The 16,284-nt window shown below is 41.0% G+C and overlaps 1 protein-coding gene across 8 annotated transcripts in view; it reads left to right on the plus strand.

Annotated features, from left to right (window-relative positions):
• Positions 1–16,284, plus strand: part of LOC135248176 (protein ELFN1-like) — a 144,924-nt gene that overhangs the window by 35,341 nt on the left and 93,299 nt on the right. Inside the window, exon 1 of one of the 8 annotated variants that reach the window (XM_064322501.1) lies at positions 6,898–7,236. The exons of the other annotated variants lie outside the window; for them this stretch is intronic. The gene's annotated coding sequence lies outside the window, so the exon portion shown is untranslated. Of the gene's footprint in view, positions 1–6,897; positions 7,237–16,284 lie in introns of those variants that run through there. 8 annotated transcript variants of the gene reach the window in all.

The raw sequence follows: 16,284 nt of genomic DNA on the forward strand, positions 1-16,284 counted from the left end.
CAGAATGTAAAAAAAGATAACTTGTCTTTTCATAATATATCTTGGAAGTGATTGTTGTTCTGTTGATAACTACGTTTCATGATAATAGAGTGCACTGTAGTACAGGTTCACTTAAAATAACTTGCAATGTAAAAATCCAGTGCCTGCTTACAGTATCCTGGCAAATTACAGTGATCAATTTCCTGTTGTCTGGTTGCACGTCTTGGCAACCACTAATCTGATTTCATGTTTTTAAAGTATTTTTAAAATACCGTAAACCTGTTTTTCTTTAGCAAAGTATTTATAATTATATGTTAGTTCAATTGCTGTTAAACTAAATTCAAATGAACTATTTTCTCAAGCCTCTTCCTTGTAACATTATTGTTTTGCCAGTTATGTGGTTACCTGTCATTTATTAAATTTAAATAATCTAAATAATTTACAGTCTAAATCAAGCATGGTATGACGCTATAAACACCAAAATTACTAAACAGACGCTTGCATTTAAATACAATACCTTACATTACATTACCTTACAGGCATTTAGCAGAAACTCGTTTCCAGAGCGACTTACACAGCTTTTACATAGCATTTACATTACATTATACTTTATGGCAACTACTCCATAGCAGAGTTAGGATACCTAAGACAGTCAAATATAACATTTATTTTGCATCTTAATCAGTACGCAGAATGTGTACATGAACCTATCCTAGCTGCAGCTCTTCATAAATCTTGCACACACACACGCACACACACACTCATACACACACACAAATACCCACGCGCACACACACACACACACACATTTGTGCTCAGTCAGCATAGGAGCCATTTTGTTTCTATCCAGACTGTGTATGTGTGTTTACTGGCCTGGTAAACACACATACACTGAAGGCAGCCCACTGGGGGAGAATAAGACTGTGAGAGTGCAGCATGCTACATGTTACTTTGAGCATGTCAGAGGATGTCCACGTAGCGCTTATACATCAGTAATGACTTCTCATACACATCTTGCAAAATAGCCTGCACCTCTGTACAAAGCCAATGGGATGTTGTGTTTGGAAAAAGAGCAGCTCAAAATAATCTAGCCTTGTCATGTTGAGCAGAGAGGAAAAGTGACTGATGGGGCCAGATAGCATGTGATCAGGGATCTATCTCTGTGCTCTGGTGTGTGCTGTATGGTGTGGTTGAAAGGAAATATGCACAGTCTGAAACTTTGGGTTACTTTCTGGCACTTTGTAGACTTTTGCTTAATTGCTCATCAAGGTGATGGATGACAGCGTAGCAGAGGGGGAGAAAAAAACATCAAAATGCCTCTGCACTCGATGGGAGCGGCTTGCGCTACAAAAAAAGCTGTCATTGTGTGCAAGCAAGGCACAGATCTTTGAAAATGCCACCTCAAGCCCGGACCTGTAAAAGCAGCCCATATTGTTAACATTTCCAATCTCGAGGCTCTAAGGGAGCTGCCAAATCAGGTCATCTTTGTGAATTGTGTACCAGCGGCATGCTGGGAATAGATTAGCGAGAGCCTTTTCTATGAGGAGTTGGTTGGAGGCCGCGGTTTTGAAATACAAATGTTGTCGGTCTCATATTTCATGCCGAAGAAAAAAGGCAATAGTCTGATCGTATCTTGATTTCAATCATTTCATATCCATTTAAATATCTTAAAATGTATGCCGCCTAAAGGCGTAGAACTCCCTTCTGAAGCGTCTCCATGTTGAGAATTGAAGAGGGCGAGGTGGCAGCTCATTGGCTATCCTGGGCTGTGTTTGTTTCCTCTTTGCTGCAGCCATTACACCTCTTGTTAACTGTAATTTGAGTATTTGTGTTGGTAAGGGTATTTGGAACTGTAGAATCTATATGTACAAACTGTAATCATATTCTCAGTGTTTTCTGTGAACAAACTGTTGTTATCCTGAAGACATATAGTTCTTAACAATACATGCTATATTGGTTCATGCCTGATCCATGGTGTTGTTCACCATTGAGAAACTGCACAACCATCAGAAGAGAAACAGAATACTAAGCAGTGACATCATTTATTTCTAGCACACACATGTACTGTCAAGACTAAATAATGTGCTTTCAAAGAGACCCAATACAGTATTTAGCCATATTTAACCATTCATGAAAATGCTTCTTGATTTGCATATTCCTCTGTGTAAGATGTCCTTGGGCCTCTCAGTGTTTTAATGCGCTGTACACACCTATGAAATGCCAGAGCTCAGCAGATATCTATCAGCAGTCATTAATTCTGCAGTGATGAGGCAGACATTTCTCTCTTTCCAAAGGCAAGCAGAGCAGCTTTTCAAGTTTGCCCGCAGTAGTTAGATTATGAGATATATATATAAACAGTATTAGAGCTTTTTCAGCTTTATTTGTTGGGACTTTGTAGAGAGACATGAGGAATTGAGAGTGAGAGCGGGAGAGACAAAAGTTGTGCGGCCTAATTCCAATCGCCAACTTCTCAGCTCACAGTGAGCATGTGGACAGTGCTCTATGAGCTATGCCCCGAGACACCCCTGGTGATGAGTAGCATTACATGAACAATTGTACATTGCACAACATTGTACAGCATTGCTAAAACACTTCGGGGAATGTGCTGCTTGGTCATAAGACAACACAGTGATACCTGAACAATTCTTCAAAACAATGTGACAGTAACTTCATTGTGACATAATTGAATTTAAATGTGCAGACATATTGTGGTGCTCTGAGGCATGTGCATTTTGTCACCCCACTCCTCCCTTAGTGTGATATATGCAGTCTTGAGCATCATCTGCCTTTACTTCCAATACAAGATGAAAGCCATTTTTCACACTGTGGACTCTGGGGTGGATAACAGTACATATTCTAGAGGTGAGGGTGATATATTCTTTCCAGAGGTAGAATTTTATTAGCTTTTTTTTTTAGGCTAGTGCTGAAAATCAGTTCCCCAGTCTGTTGAAACCCCAGAGGTTTGATTGCATGCCATATGTGGCTTCTGGAACAAACATGGCCGCCATAAATACAAATGCACTGCGCGTCCTAAAGCTTCAACCATTATCATTTTCGCTGCGCTGTATACCACATGTAAAGCTACTTGTCATTCCGAACACAGAACTCCTACCTAAATTTGCCAGCACTTTGGAAAAAAATAAGCCAGCAGGTATAAACAAAAGGGAGAAGATACAATGAGTTTGGAGAACAGTGATCTGGCAAGCATCCAATGGTCTCTTCCTCACCTGTGGTGGGGTGATATGTCTCGATAGCCAAACAATGAGCCAAGCTCTGTTGTGAATATCAATAAGCACTGCCAGCTTATATGAACTCCAGTGTTTTTTCCTTTTTAATTTGAGAGTGAACCTAAAGCAAAACACGAAAATCCACCTTTCTTGAGCTGCTTGTTGAAATCTTCTGGGCATTTATCCAGTACATCTGTTCCAAGATCAGAGCACACATATCTGATTAATGTTGTGCTACTGATGAACTGTTTCATTTTCCTCACACACGTATATACTGGGGGGGGGGTTCATTTCCAATGTCTGAGACAGATACAAAATACAAACACAGAAAAAAAAATTTTATGGACCAAGTTTTCATTATATGTCCTATGGACATTATCACTTATGAAAAATGATATCCATTGCACAAGGTAGGAAAAAACATTTTCAGTTTATCTTTACTTTGCAAGCATTTCAACTGATGGTATCGGTATCAAAACATCTTCACATAATTTGCAATTACTCTATGTTATTAATGCCCTTGGATTTGTGCAGATTTTAACTGACGATTATAACTGAAGAATTTGCTTCATATGCCCAGTCTAGAAACAAGGAAATCTGTCTGAAAATGTCTGTTAGACAAGTAAAGGGTTCCACGTATCTGTAAATGCCTGCAAATCGGTTGTGAAATACAGCACCAATAAGGCCGCAGAACCCCAGTGTTAAGACTTTAGTTGCTTCTTTATTAGTAAGTGATATGTAAGGTCTCAGTAGCAGTTACTTCTAATAGTAGACTGCAGGGGTTTTTGTAATTCTTTGTTTTGGGAGAAAGAAAGCTAGATACGTAGCGATATGCAATTTAGTTAGCACAACATCTTTATGTAGACAGTAAGTAAGTCAGATAATTCAATAAAGAGTAATAATAAATAGAGTAACAATGAATACTAACAATACATTTTATATACCGCCTGTCCAGTGCCCAAGGTCACTTAACAAAGTTATACGAGTAGAGAAAAAAAGCTCATTGCTGCTGGGATGATATTTTCTCTTTGGCAAATGTTGGAAGAAGCTGGAATTCTAGCGTACCTGATTAAGAACTCTATTGCATATGACCACAGTGGTGGTGCTACAGTTCCAGCTCATTCAAACATCTGCCAAAGAGTAAATATCACCATGTCAGCAATTGTTATTATGTTTCCTTCCCAGCTTAACAGTAACTCCATCACGTTCTTTGATGCCTAATCAGATTTTTTATGGGCAAATGCTTACCTATGGTAGAGAGCAACCTACACCATTTACTTTTAATTAAAAATATGTAGTCTTAGCGCTGTTCAAATTCTCAGTGTGCCTGAGCCTACAGCGTTTCCAGCTGTGTCACATCTGTGCTGGACGTACCCAAGAGAGACCGCCCGCCGCGTGTGACTCAGTGACTTCACTGCCAGTCAGCGCAAGGGGCTTCTCCAGGAGGCCTGATGCACGGTGATGACGGAGGATTGAGAATCCCTGGGCCCTCTCCCCCTCCACCCATGAGACACACAGGTGGCTCAGACTGCAGTTAGTTCTGTTGTCACATCGGGTTTCCCCTGGTTCCGCGTCCGTGCCCCTTCTGTGTGTCTGATTTTGTGTGAGGTGAATGGGCTGCCCATTACACTCAGCTTCCTTGGGAGCCCGTCCTGTCTTGCTACATCACGCAGCACCACTGTAGGTTACGTCATCGGGTACAATTTTAACAGAAGAATAAACACAAGCAATCAGGCATGAGAGGCCATGGAATATCATGAATATTGGCACAGCTGGGTGATGTTGGGTATAAAGTGATTCAGTAGGTGACTTAAGACTGTCCATATTTGTCAGATCTGGCAACTGGCAAGATACTTCCAGTAATGTAGCATTGTTATATTTGAGAATATATTTGATATTTCTTTTTAAAAATTTAAATAATGTCTCCATGTGCCCTACAAATATTTCTGGATATATGCACAGTGAGAATTCTCATGAGCTAATCAGCAGGCATAAATGATCCATTTAGTGCATTTTCATTTATTAGACTGCTCCAAGTTTCCAACTGGCAACCAGTAGGCTTTTTAACATTATCCTCAACGTTAAAGCTTTGGATCAGAGCAGGACAAATACAGGTGGGCCCTGGGTAGCTTTGCATTAACATTGAGTGAGTGTCTTATTCCCCATGCCACTCCTGGTGCCCGGGGAGATCAGAACATTGACTTCATCTTCCTTTAATAAAACATTTTTAGAAGCTTGATTGCCTACTAACCAAAAGGACAATTTGATTATGTAATTATTTCATTATATGGTTTTTAATGAAAAGAAAACCTTGGCATAGTCTCAAATCTGCAGTAGAGTTAAATGACCATTTATGTGCAGGAGGCTTCTGAGCAGGCCTTTTCTGTTGCTGTTCAAATGCCTTTGAAGTTGTAAATCAATTACTAAGATTTCTTTGAGGCATTTTTATTTTTGCGCTTAATTTGATTCTTCGGTTTGATAATTGTATCATTTACGCTTTGATTTCAATCACTAAGGATATATTTAATTTTTAATAATGTTCAAAAAGCAGAGGGTAATAGAACTGGACAAAATTGAAAGCCAAAAGCTTTGTACAGTTGGAGATCAGATACCAGCAGCCAAATATGCTCACCTTTTTAAGCTTAAAATGATAACATGATCAGCAAGTAGATTTTTTTTACAGTCAGTTTTAACAGGAACAAATCACCACTGTGTTTAGAGAAATTCACTTCTCTGTTGGTTTTTTGAAAAAGTTATATGATTTATGATGAAGTATCTGTAGTATTCAATCTGGCCAAGACCCGGATTCATCTCGATCACGCCTCCCGGCGGAGAGAGAACACGCACCTGGGTTAGCTAATCAGCCCAGATGCTTAATTGTTAGCTAATCAGCCCAAATGCTTAAAGGTGTGTTCCTCTCCACAGTTCGGGACCGAGACCAGGAGTACACACTGAGAGAGTGAGTTTTTGAGTTGTGTTTATTCCAGCACAAAAATGAGGAAAACCAGCCACTGAAGAGCTGGAGGGACTGGTCAGCTTAAAAGGCTCCAGCACCCACTGTGGCCCTGCCCAGGATAAGCGGGTATAGATAATGGATGGATATATATATATATATATATATATATATATATAATTACTTTCATGGTTTCATGGAACAGGCATTTTGATTACTGCTGCAGTAAACTTTAAGAATATATTTACATGTACAAATTTAAAGGGATTGGCTTACATTCTAAGTATGTGCAAGACTGAATAGCATTATTATTTTTTCTGATGGGCCCTTAAAACAACATTAGAGAGAGCAAATATGTTGCTTGCCATATGCATATTCTGCTTATCGCCCCAGTTTACAATCCCAGCATGCTTTACAAATGGACACTCAGCGGGCTTGCTCCGCTAATGGTAGCCCCCTCCTGTTTCCCACTTTCTGTCAGGATATCTTGGATTCGGCTGTAAAATATGTTCCTAATGTGTTATTTGTATCTTTCTCTGCTTGCCCTGGGGTAGTATTGCGTTTTTAATGCAGCAAAAAAACATGGACTTTTGAGAACGATACAGAAATAAAATGATGGGTGCACTGTTGTTGTTGTTTTTTTTTTTTACCAGCCATCTGTCCTATTTGCACCCAAGGCACTTTGAAACATGAGTGCATACAGCTTGCAACATCACTTTTATTTGAGAGCGGGACAATGGCTCTCGGTGAATGGTGAAGCTGTAAATGTCTTCCTCCCGCCATCATCGGCGTAACAGGCTGCCTCATATCCACGCTTCCCACTGCGCGCGCCTGGTACCGCCAATCTCCGGCTGCAGCGGGAAACCACAACTTCCATCTGCGCCAGGACGCGCGGAGCGTGCTTCGCCTGGCGTTGCTTTTCGTTTGTCGGCTTCGTTAGCAGAGGTCTGTCATTTCGAGAGCTCTCGGGTCCGTCCTGCTGCATCGGCACATGCTCAGTAAAGGCCCTGAATCTGGGGGGACGTGCGGTCCAAACGGTGTGCCTCTCCTCTCCTGCACTCTCAGAAGTGCTCAGAAGTAAGCTTTATGTTTCTCTCTCTTCTTTGCTTGGGGGTTTATGACATTCTGTGAATATGACTGCCATATTTCAATTGCTTTCAGCGTCTTCCTTCTGAATTTCTTGAGGGGAGCCTGTCTTGAGGGGAAGTCTGTCTTAAGGGTGTAAATGAAACCTATATGTTTAGATATGCAGCCGGTAGTTATCTTGGCACTGCCAGGTTTGGCCTGTTTCCTAATACATAAAATCACCTTGTTGTGCAAAACCTTGTTGGTCCTCTTACAAAAATGACTAAAAATAAAAGTAAAAAGTACTTTGGAAGTAAAAGGTCATAAAATATTTGCTTTGGCAGCCTTCTACCTTAGTGATATATTTCCATGTAACAAATACCGTGATTATGCAACTAAGTAAACTTGAAGAAAAAAATTGTAGGTTCTTTTCAACTTTCTTTTTTTTCTATTTGGGGCTAGTTAACTGCAAAAGGAGCCATGTTGAGGTTTAAAAAAGTAAGCTATTGAAGTAGCGTACCATATGGTGTGTTTCTCATAGTTCATACTGTCTCAACTGTCATTTAGTTGTTCAGGTCAGTAAAATGCCTTTTTCAGAGATTGAATCAGACGGAGATGCCTCTCACATTATGAAAGGGGATAGCGCGTTATTCGTTTCCTCAGACCGTTTGAAGTAGATTCAAACAGCATTAAACATCATTAAAAGGGTTGTCAGCATGACACCATTTCAGATTCTTTGTGATTAATCCTTCCAGTCGGAGAGACATTTGTCAATGTCTGTGAATGGCAGCACTCATTTATTTATGGAAAGACAGTGGCAGTGTTTATCATTGTCTCTTTTATCTTTTTTTGGTCACTCAAAATAGTGTGATTTATAATTATTGAGATAGTTAATTTTGCGAATGTTCTACTTCAGTAATGTGGCAGCAGTTATGTAGCATGTATTATACTGGACTTAGTGATTTCTGTAATGAATAGGGCACCATGATGCACTGTTTATAAATTGTGGCTATTATGTACAACCTTATTTGAGCTGGTTTTGCAACTGTTAATACTAACTAGTAGGGTGACCTCCAAACTCTTCTTAATGAATTGATTCTGCTGACAGATAATCATTTTCCCCAACATTTTAATATTGCTGCAGCTGAGCGCATCTTTTGGCTGTTATGCTTATGGATCTCTTTCACAACATGAGTAGAAGTGTTTTCCAAATTCTCTTTTCGGGCCACCAAAGGATGCTATTTGGTCCAGAAAGACTGAGTGAAAAGTGAGAAATGTTGTCACGATACCAAATTGGAAGGCACAGAAGTGGCCGATTGAATGGCAGTGGACACCATCGTGTGTGCTGTAGTACCACCATGAGCCTTGCACTCAAACCTCTCCTCTGCTCTTGCCTGAAATACCTGTTGGCATCGATTAGAGGGAAGCAGAGAAGATGGCATCCCAGGCCATGGATCATTAGATTTTCTTGCCTTCCACGTTAAGATAAGCTCCCAGCAGGTTGTTTGAAACCTCCTTGAAAATATGTTACTGTGTTAGCGGACACGCAGCCACCCCAGGCTATGAGAGACTTAACCCCCTCATTGTACTGCAGGTCCTCTCCTCTCCTCCTTTTCCCTTCTTCCTCTGCCTTTTCTGTGCCCCTTTCTCGACTGCTCTCCTTCACTCATATTCTTCCAACTCCTTTTCCTCCAGAGAGCCCCTTAATCTCTGTTTTTCCCCGCCTTTCGCTTTCCTTTCCTTATCTCTCCTTTCTATTCTTATCCACATCATTTCTTCCACTCTCTGAAGAATCCCTACCTCTTTGTCCTCAAAAACTGGAGGTTAATGGTAGTGTTGAGGTAGTCTGACATCGTATTGATGGCATACATGTATTAATACATATCCAAAATGTAGAGTTGCACCAGTCATAAACAGATGTAGAGTTGCGACAAAACAGGGTTTGCCTCATGAGAGACGTGTGTTTTGTTATCAGACTGTTTTCTTTACCATGAGGCAGTTTCAGCAGTTTCAAATGAAACATACCTCGATGAGCAGAGCGGAAACAAGAATTTTAGGAAAAAGTTAATTGTAAGATTTACATTTTTTAAGATTGCCCTAGAAACAGCCATACGTTTGGTATTCGCGGCTACACCGTGGCACATCCAGGTACTTTCCTGAACTTTGACCTTGGGTGCTGGTTATATTTCGTTTACATCTATCTGCAGTAACTAGCTAGACTGGGCGGCTCACAGAAAGTAAATAAAATAACAAAACATTGCAATATTTTGATGTACTACTGTAGTGAGACGCTCTATTTTAGGCTAGTTTCTGAAATAAACATAGCACTGACAGACCTCCAAAAACTTTGCTGCTTGGCTAACTTGCACTAATGTTAGCGGAAGCCCCATGAAAATAGTTGGTGCTAGCACTACTTAAAACACTTAGCAAATCCCAACCTATTCGTGTAACTCAGAGTGCTGCACAGCTGTGGGATTGCAAAGACAATCAAGAAGTCCCCCTTTGTTGTTGCTCGTAAGTGGGCTAGTTTGCAATATTTCCTAGAGTGTGGGTACTGCTCAGAGAACTATATAAGAACTAAAAAGAAAATCAGGTAAAAAGTTACAGAGAGCCATGTAGCCTAATACTAACTAACTAAATAGCTTATAATTTTTCCTGCTTTTGTTCATCTGGTGTGTACAACACAAATCCGCCACAAAAATCCCCCTGCAAAATAGGCTGCCTTTTTCACTGTGGACATTTTGGATGTTATATATAACATATATGTTATATACTGTATGTAGAAAATGTTAAAATTGTTCATTCTAATTTTAATTCCTAAATTACATTTATACCAGTTTTCCTTTCTAGAAGCCCATTTCAGTTCTTAAAGCTTGTTTTTATTAGTAAAAAGTTAGAGTTAGAGTGAGTGTTGCACCTCCTTTGCCTTTCCCAAAAGATTTGGAAATGCATGACCTACACAGATGTTTAATGTTTGCTTTTTTAAACACAGCTTTTCAAAATTCCAGTTATGAATGCTTGAAAGAACAAAGCTTTCAGTTATTTTTCTTTTTCTTTTTGTGAATAAATTTATTTAAGGTTTTGGTGGTGTTGAAATTCCAGTGTTGGGCTCATATAGGCAAATGGCTGGTGGAGAGCACTGAACAGAGAGGAGAGAGCCTCATGATAGAATTTTGAAATGAGCCCCCATGGGCCATGGCGGTGTCTCTATCCATGGATAAGTTTGGAGCCATTAAAAATGTGCCTTAGTTTTTATTCTGTTCTGACTGTATTATTGTTGTAGTCCGAAAGACTGAAAGCAATATAACTCAATAACACAACCCGTATCTTGCTAACAATGGCATCACAATCATCCCTGGGTGCTAGTGGAATAGCTAATTTCCACCTCTGCATGTCAATATTTTTAGCCTCCGCCCGGTTTGGATTTTGCGGTTTGTAATGATGGTATTTGTGGAAACATGGGTTGGGCAGCATAATGGAGGTGTGACAATAAAAACATTTACTGCTCTGCTGATTTAGTGTCAGATAATTTGTTTGCATTTTAACCCACCTGGATCACGTTTGAACTTAAACACGGGCTCTGTGCTATTTTGGCCGCATTACCAATGTGTACATATTCTCTACACTTCTCTGTCAAATTGTCTAAGATGTTCATCTATCAAATAAATATATGTATATACAATGGGATGTACCTGTGGCATATATGTATGTACCTGTGGGATATAAAAGCACAGGGAATGAAGGTTGTTTGGAACATAAATGTTTCAAATGTGGCTTGCTCCAATGTAAAGAATTCCATTTCTTTTAGTGGAATTGCTAGTTATATTACTGTTGCCTTATTTTTACATTAGCTATATGTACATTGCTATTGCTATCTGTTTATCTGAATCTGTAAGCATGATTCTCTTATTTTGTAGCCACAAATATTAAATTAACCAATAATCAAACCAGTAGTAATCAGAATCCAATGAGTTTTTTCTACATTCAATTTCCGATCATGCATCTCCTTTTCAGTGACTGATCTTATTCTGGTCTTTGTTTATAGAAAGCAGGGCAGAGTTTATTAGCACACACCCAGACTTGAGGTATCTAACAGGATTACACAGTGATGCACTCAAATATGCACAACAAGGGAAAACATGAATAAATAATCCCCAGATGTGTATAAACACATTAAACAGAGCAGAGGCAATGGGTTTTGAAATTCTTCAAATCAAAATTGGTCTGAAATTGCTGGTGCAGAACTCCTGCAAAGGTCAAGATTCATTGCCTCTAATCTGCTTTTTGCATTTATACGTAAGTATCTGGGTAATTATTTTTTTGTATTCTTTCGTTTGCATAAATTTGAACGTATCTACTGTGTAATCATCATTGGTGGGTGCTGCTATAATATGCTCTTTATAATATGATTTAATTATGAAGAATGATCATATCACTTTTTGCAATAGTGCTGAGACATACTGTACGTCTTTGTCTAATTTTAATGTTATTTCCATTTCGCATAATGAAAATTGATCTTATTTTTGTTTAGTGTTTGCCTTTTTGCATCAGAGTTTGATATAAATAAGGCATAATTGCATATGCCACCTACTTACCTGGGATGGATCTTTTGGCTGTGGAGCATCACAAGTACTTCAATGAAATATAACTGGAGTGGTGAATGCATGGCATTGTTTCACTTAAATAGTCTGTAAAAATTTTTAAAAAGTAGTACAGTCTAGGCTATGACAATGTTTTATTACTATAAATTAGAATGAAAAAAGAACAAGGCTTCAAATAATGAATCAATCATTTTGGCTTATATCCAGGCATCCAGCTAAAATGAAAATACACGAACGAAACAATTAATCTGCCACACACCCTTCTTCTCTAGTTGGCACGCTATACCGACAACATCATTTGCCCCAGGAAGATTTTTAAAGGTGCCATAAATGCACCTAAAGGCCCCTGTACATCTCCTGGACAAGTAAATCCGACATGAAGAAACCGACTGTTGCAATGTTCTTGATGCAATGGCAGTACGAGAAAGAAGATCACCACACCCTCATGTAATTCTGCCCTCTTAAACATACGCCTTCTATAACTTTGCTGCGGGTTTACCACGGTCTTCAGTGTTTAAATAGGCTAAATTGAGCTGGGAATGCCTTCATTTTCCATCACCATGAGTTATCACTACAGTCTGACAATTGCTCAGGTGAAAATATAATAAATGATTAAGAAAGTAAGGCCCATGTAGTTTTTCTTTTTAAACAATTGGGTAACTTGTTATTTAAAATAGAACTGACCTGATAGGCAAGGGGATGGTGACTACCTGTGTATATGGCTTTCCTCCTACCAGTCCTTATATATGTTACAGAACAAAAAGCATGGCCACGGTGGGCGACCAATCAGATGCATTCTGAAACTGTAGTGTTCCTGCATTGAAACGTGAGAGCCAGTTCACTGGTATAAATGTGAGCTCCTGCTTCTCTTGCATGCTACTAGCATAAGAGTCCGGTTCTGTGCCAAAATACCATTTGTGCCAGTTGTGCTTTCTTCTGTGTTTGGCTCATTTTTCATCAGATACTACATATCTGCCTTGAAGCTGCCTGGAAGCACAGGGATGCGGTACTCATTAAAGTACCAGGGGTTCACTTGGTCTGTAAAAGGAGATTTAATTTGGGGTTCCTTTGATTTTAACTTTATTTTATTTACATATATTTTTTGGTTTAAAATCACCAGGCATATGGATTAGCACAGTCACTTCAAGTAATGCAAAATAGGTGGTGCAGATCCAAGGGACCGCTATAGTCAGGGCGGAAAATGCAAGCGTAGCAGGCCGAGGTTAAAATACGCCCGATGGAGTGTAATTAAACAGATGTATCGCTGCTCTTTCCCTGGCCCAAGCATGTGCTCTCCCAGCTAATCCGCAGACTGCAGCGGGCAGTGTGAGAGCATGGGGGGGGGGGACGGGTGGGGCTGCCATTCTTCTCTGTCAGGCAGTGAGTCACTGGCATGAGCCGCTTTCAGGGAGCTTCATCAGCGAGTTTCGATTTGGCAGCGCAAAAATAAACTGTCCTCCTGAAACAATTCTGTTGTTGCGCTTATCAGGCCTAATCCCCTGGTAATCCCATTGAGTTCTCTATGGAGGCGACGGCCAACACCTATGAGAGAAGTCATTGCTCTGGAGACTGCTAAATTATTCACTCCCCGTCCTCATTGTTTTCAGTTAGAGAACTGTCCGACTGTGTCACTGTAAGCGTTCAAGGTGTTGGAAAGATGGGTCTTAGATACTGTAGGAGATGGGAAAGAAAAGATCCAGGCCAAAATTAGTCATGACAAAGCAAGCATTAATGAGTTCTGTAGTGGGTGGAGCTACCATGTGTTCTAAATTCACCAACTAGATTCAGCGTATCTGGTTGGATCACATGAATTAATCACTAATAACATGATGGTTCCATCACGTTTAAGGATGATTAGGCCTCCCATCACTAATCACTGCCACTGTAACATTGACGCTAGAGACTACCAACATTCTCTGCCAGAGAGAATTCATGTTATACCTTCTCCAGCTGACCTGCATGAGAAAGACAAAAATAGAAAGAAAATGGCCAGCAAGAAGCCCTCAGGATATTAGCTGACTAAGAATAACAGCTTTTTAATTTGCTTCATTTGAAGACAATCATCTTTCTCATTTGCATCATCTGTGCAGTGATCCAGACTCACTCTTTTATTACCTTTTCCTTCCCCTCCAGGAAAGTGCAATAATCTTTAGTAAATTAATTTCAGATAAAAATGTAAGCAAGCGTATGCAAGCATCAACCAATGCTACATGTGCATAAAAAATACGCACATACAGGCAGCATAATTTATATCCACGGGGTGTTTGCATGGATAGTTCCAGATGAAGGCTGCACACATATGGCCCTCTTCATGTTTGTCCACTCCTAATCCTGGTAATCCGTTAGTTACGGTGCTTACAGTGTAAGCATTTTAGGTTTAGAGGTTTAAGGAAAAGAGGATCACAGGGGAATGTAACAGCATGAGGAGGGCTCCTCCAGGGGCCGGGCTGTGGCTTCATGAGATCATGGCCCGTGCGGCTGTCTTAAGGTTCTCCGTCCCAGGCTTGGCTGATTCGTCTGTCTCCAAAGTAGTCATTGATCTCATCTGATCAAGCGCCCTGCGAGTTTCTGTTCATCGCTCCGCCGTGGCTGTCACAGAAGAGGTGGGCGAAAGCGCCCTGCCTGCATCGCCCGCGACGGGCGTTGGGTTCTGCCGCTATCTTTCCACCGCACGCTTCTGCTCGCGGTCACGTGTTCGCAAAGTCCCTTCCCCCGAGTGCGTCGTCGTCGCAGTTTTGTCTCTTTCATGTAATGATAACATTAGTTCCGTTTTGTGGGTCAAGTACTGCGAGATTATTCAAGCCAAGTGGGTTTACTCAAAATAATTCAGAACACTCAACCTTCAGTGGCCAAAAATGGGTAATTCTAGCTTAGAGAGCTGAGCTCTAACCTTGGTGAATTATTACATTAATAGTAGCATGGCTGCTTTTGTTTTTCTGTGTTACCCCTTAATCTAACACCTCCCAGGAGGAGAGGGGCTGCTTTTGTGGCATGTAGAGGGTAATGCATACATTTGTGTTTTTTTTTTAAGGGAGAAATTCAGACGAGAACCCAGGCCATATTGATCTGTTTAATGAAGAGATTAGCGCAAAATACAATGTTCGCTGTTCATCGCATTTGACTTTGTGCTCAGCTGCTATAACAAGGTCCACATGCGCTGAAACCTACGTGTGAGCTCACATTGTGGAATCTGAAAATGTCATGTTGAAGGTCAGCCAGCGTACGCTCGTACACACGCACATCTTAAGGCTTACTGTAGCTGCAGCCTTCCTATAGCCTGCGTGTATGCTCGTTTCAGTCTCCAGTGTAATGTCTGAACTGCATCCAGGAGCGCTTGGCATCCTTACAGCAACCTTAGTCAGCACGAAGCAGTGCCATGCATTTCCAGACTCTGTATAAAGCCAAGCCCCTAGTCAGCATTAAACAGGTTTTTTAATTATTACTGTATCGGCAATTCGGGACAGAAGACACAATTTGATTGGCTAACGAGGTTCGCGTGTAACAGCCTCACCTCTGTGTCTGGGCGCTGTGACCCGGGGTGCCATCTTGACGGGACTGTGAACTCTGGCGCTAGCGCCGAGCGCAGCCAGCTGGGGCCCACGCAGGAGCGCACGTCCCCCGCGAGGCCCAATTGGTCTTTCCCGCGGGCTGGCAGAAGCCTGGCTCTATCGTATCAGTGTGAAGCAGCGTTCCCCCGGCCCCGTCTCTCCCTCTCCCGCGCGCTCTTTCAGCACATTAGAGTGATGGACACCGGGGCGCTCAGACGCTCCGGCAGGTAGCGGCGATCGCCGTGGTGATGTACGGGTCGGCTCTGCTGTCTCGCGTCGGGCCCCGTTAATGGAGTCCTGCGCGTGGCGTTCTAACACCACACAAAGAGTTCTGCCGCACAGTTGGCTGGAGTTACTTGTGCCAGTCACTCAGGCTCCAGGTCTTTTTCTAAAGCTGCAGTACGGTACAGCAGTGGTTCCCAAATTGTTCAGGCCTGATGTCCTCCTGTAAATAATTTCCATTGCTGTGGCATTCCACAATGACATAAGCAGTTTGCAACACGTTATACAAATGGTCTGGTCCAGAGTGGGACCAAGTGTACTCTGTTACAGTTGAATTAACACTGGAAATTTTTACTGTGTAATAAATGGTCACACTATGAATTGGTTGTAAATCTGTATGAAAGGCAGAAGTAGATGGACATGTCAAAATATCTAATTTATTTCATTCAACAAATGACATTTTTATAAGTTACGTTTAGGTAATCTAGTATCGTGGTATGCACGACAATCTCTTATGGCAGATCAGAGTTTATGCCTTGCTAGCTTCCTGCTCTTACGCTTTGTCTCGCTTAATTAAAAAAATGTGTGCTCATACTTACTAATAATGCATCAAGCTGCTTGGCATAAATACAACAAGTTATATCACAGAATTATTCAATCAAAACGGGTCCAGCAGAAGGAGCAGGAGC

The sequence above is a fragment of the Anguilla rostrata genome, chromosome 2, assembly GCF_018555375.3.
Source record: "Anguilla rostrata isolate EN2019 chromosome 2, ASM1855537v3, whole genome shotgun sequence".
Lineage (NCBI taxonomy): Eukaryota > Metazoa > Chordata > Actinopteri > Anguilliformes > Anguillidae > Anguilla > Anguilla rostrata.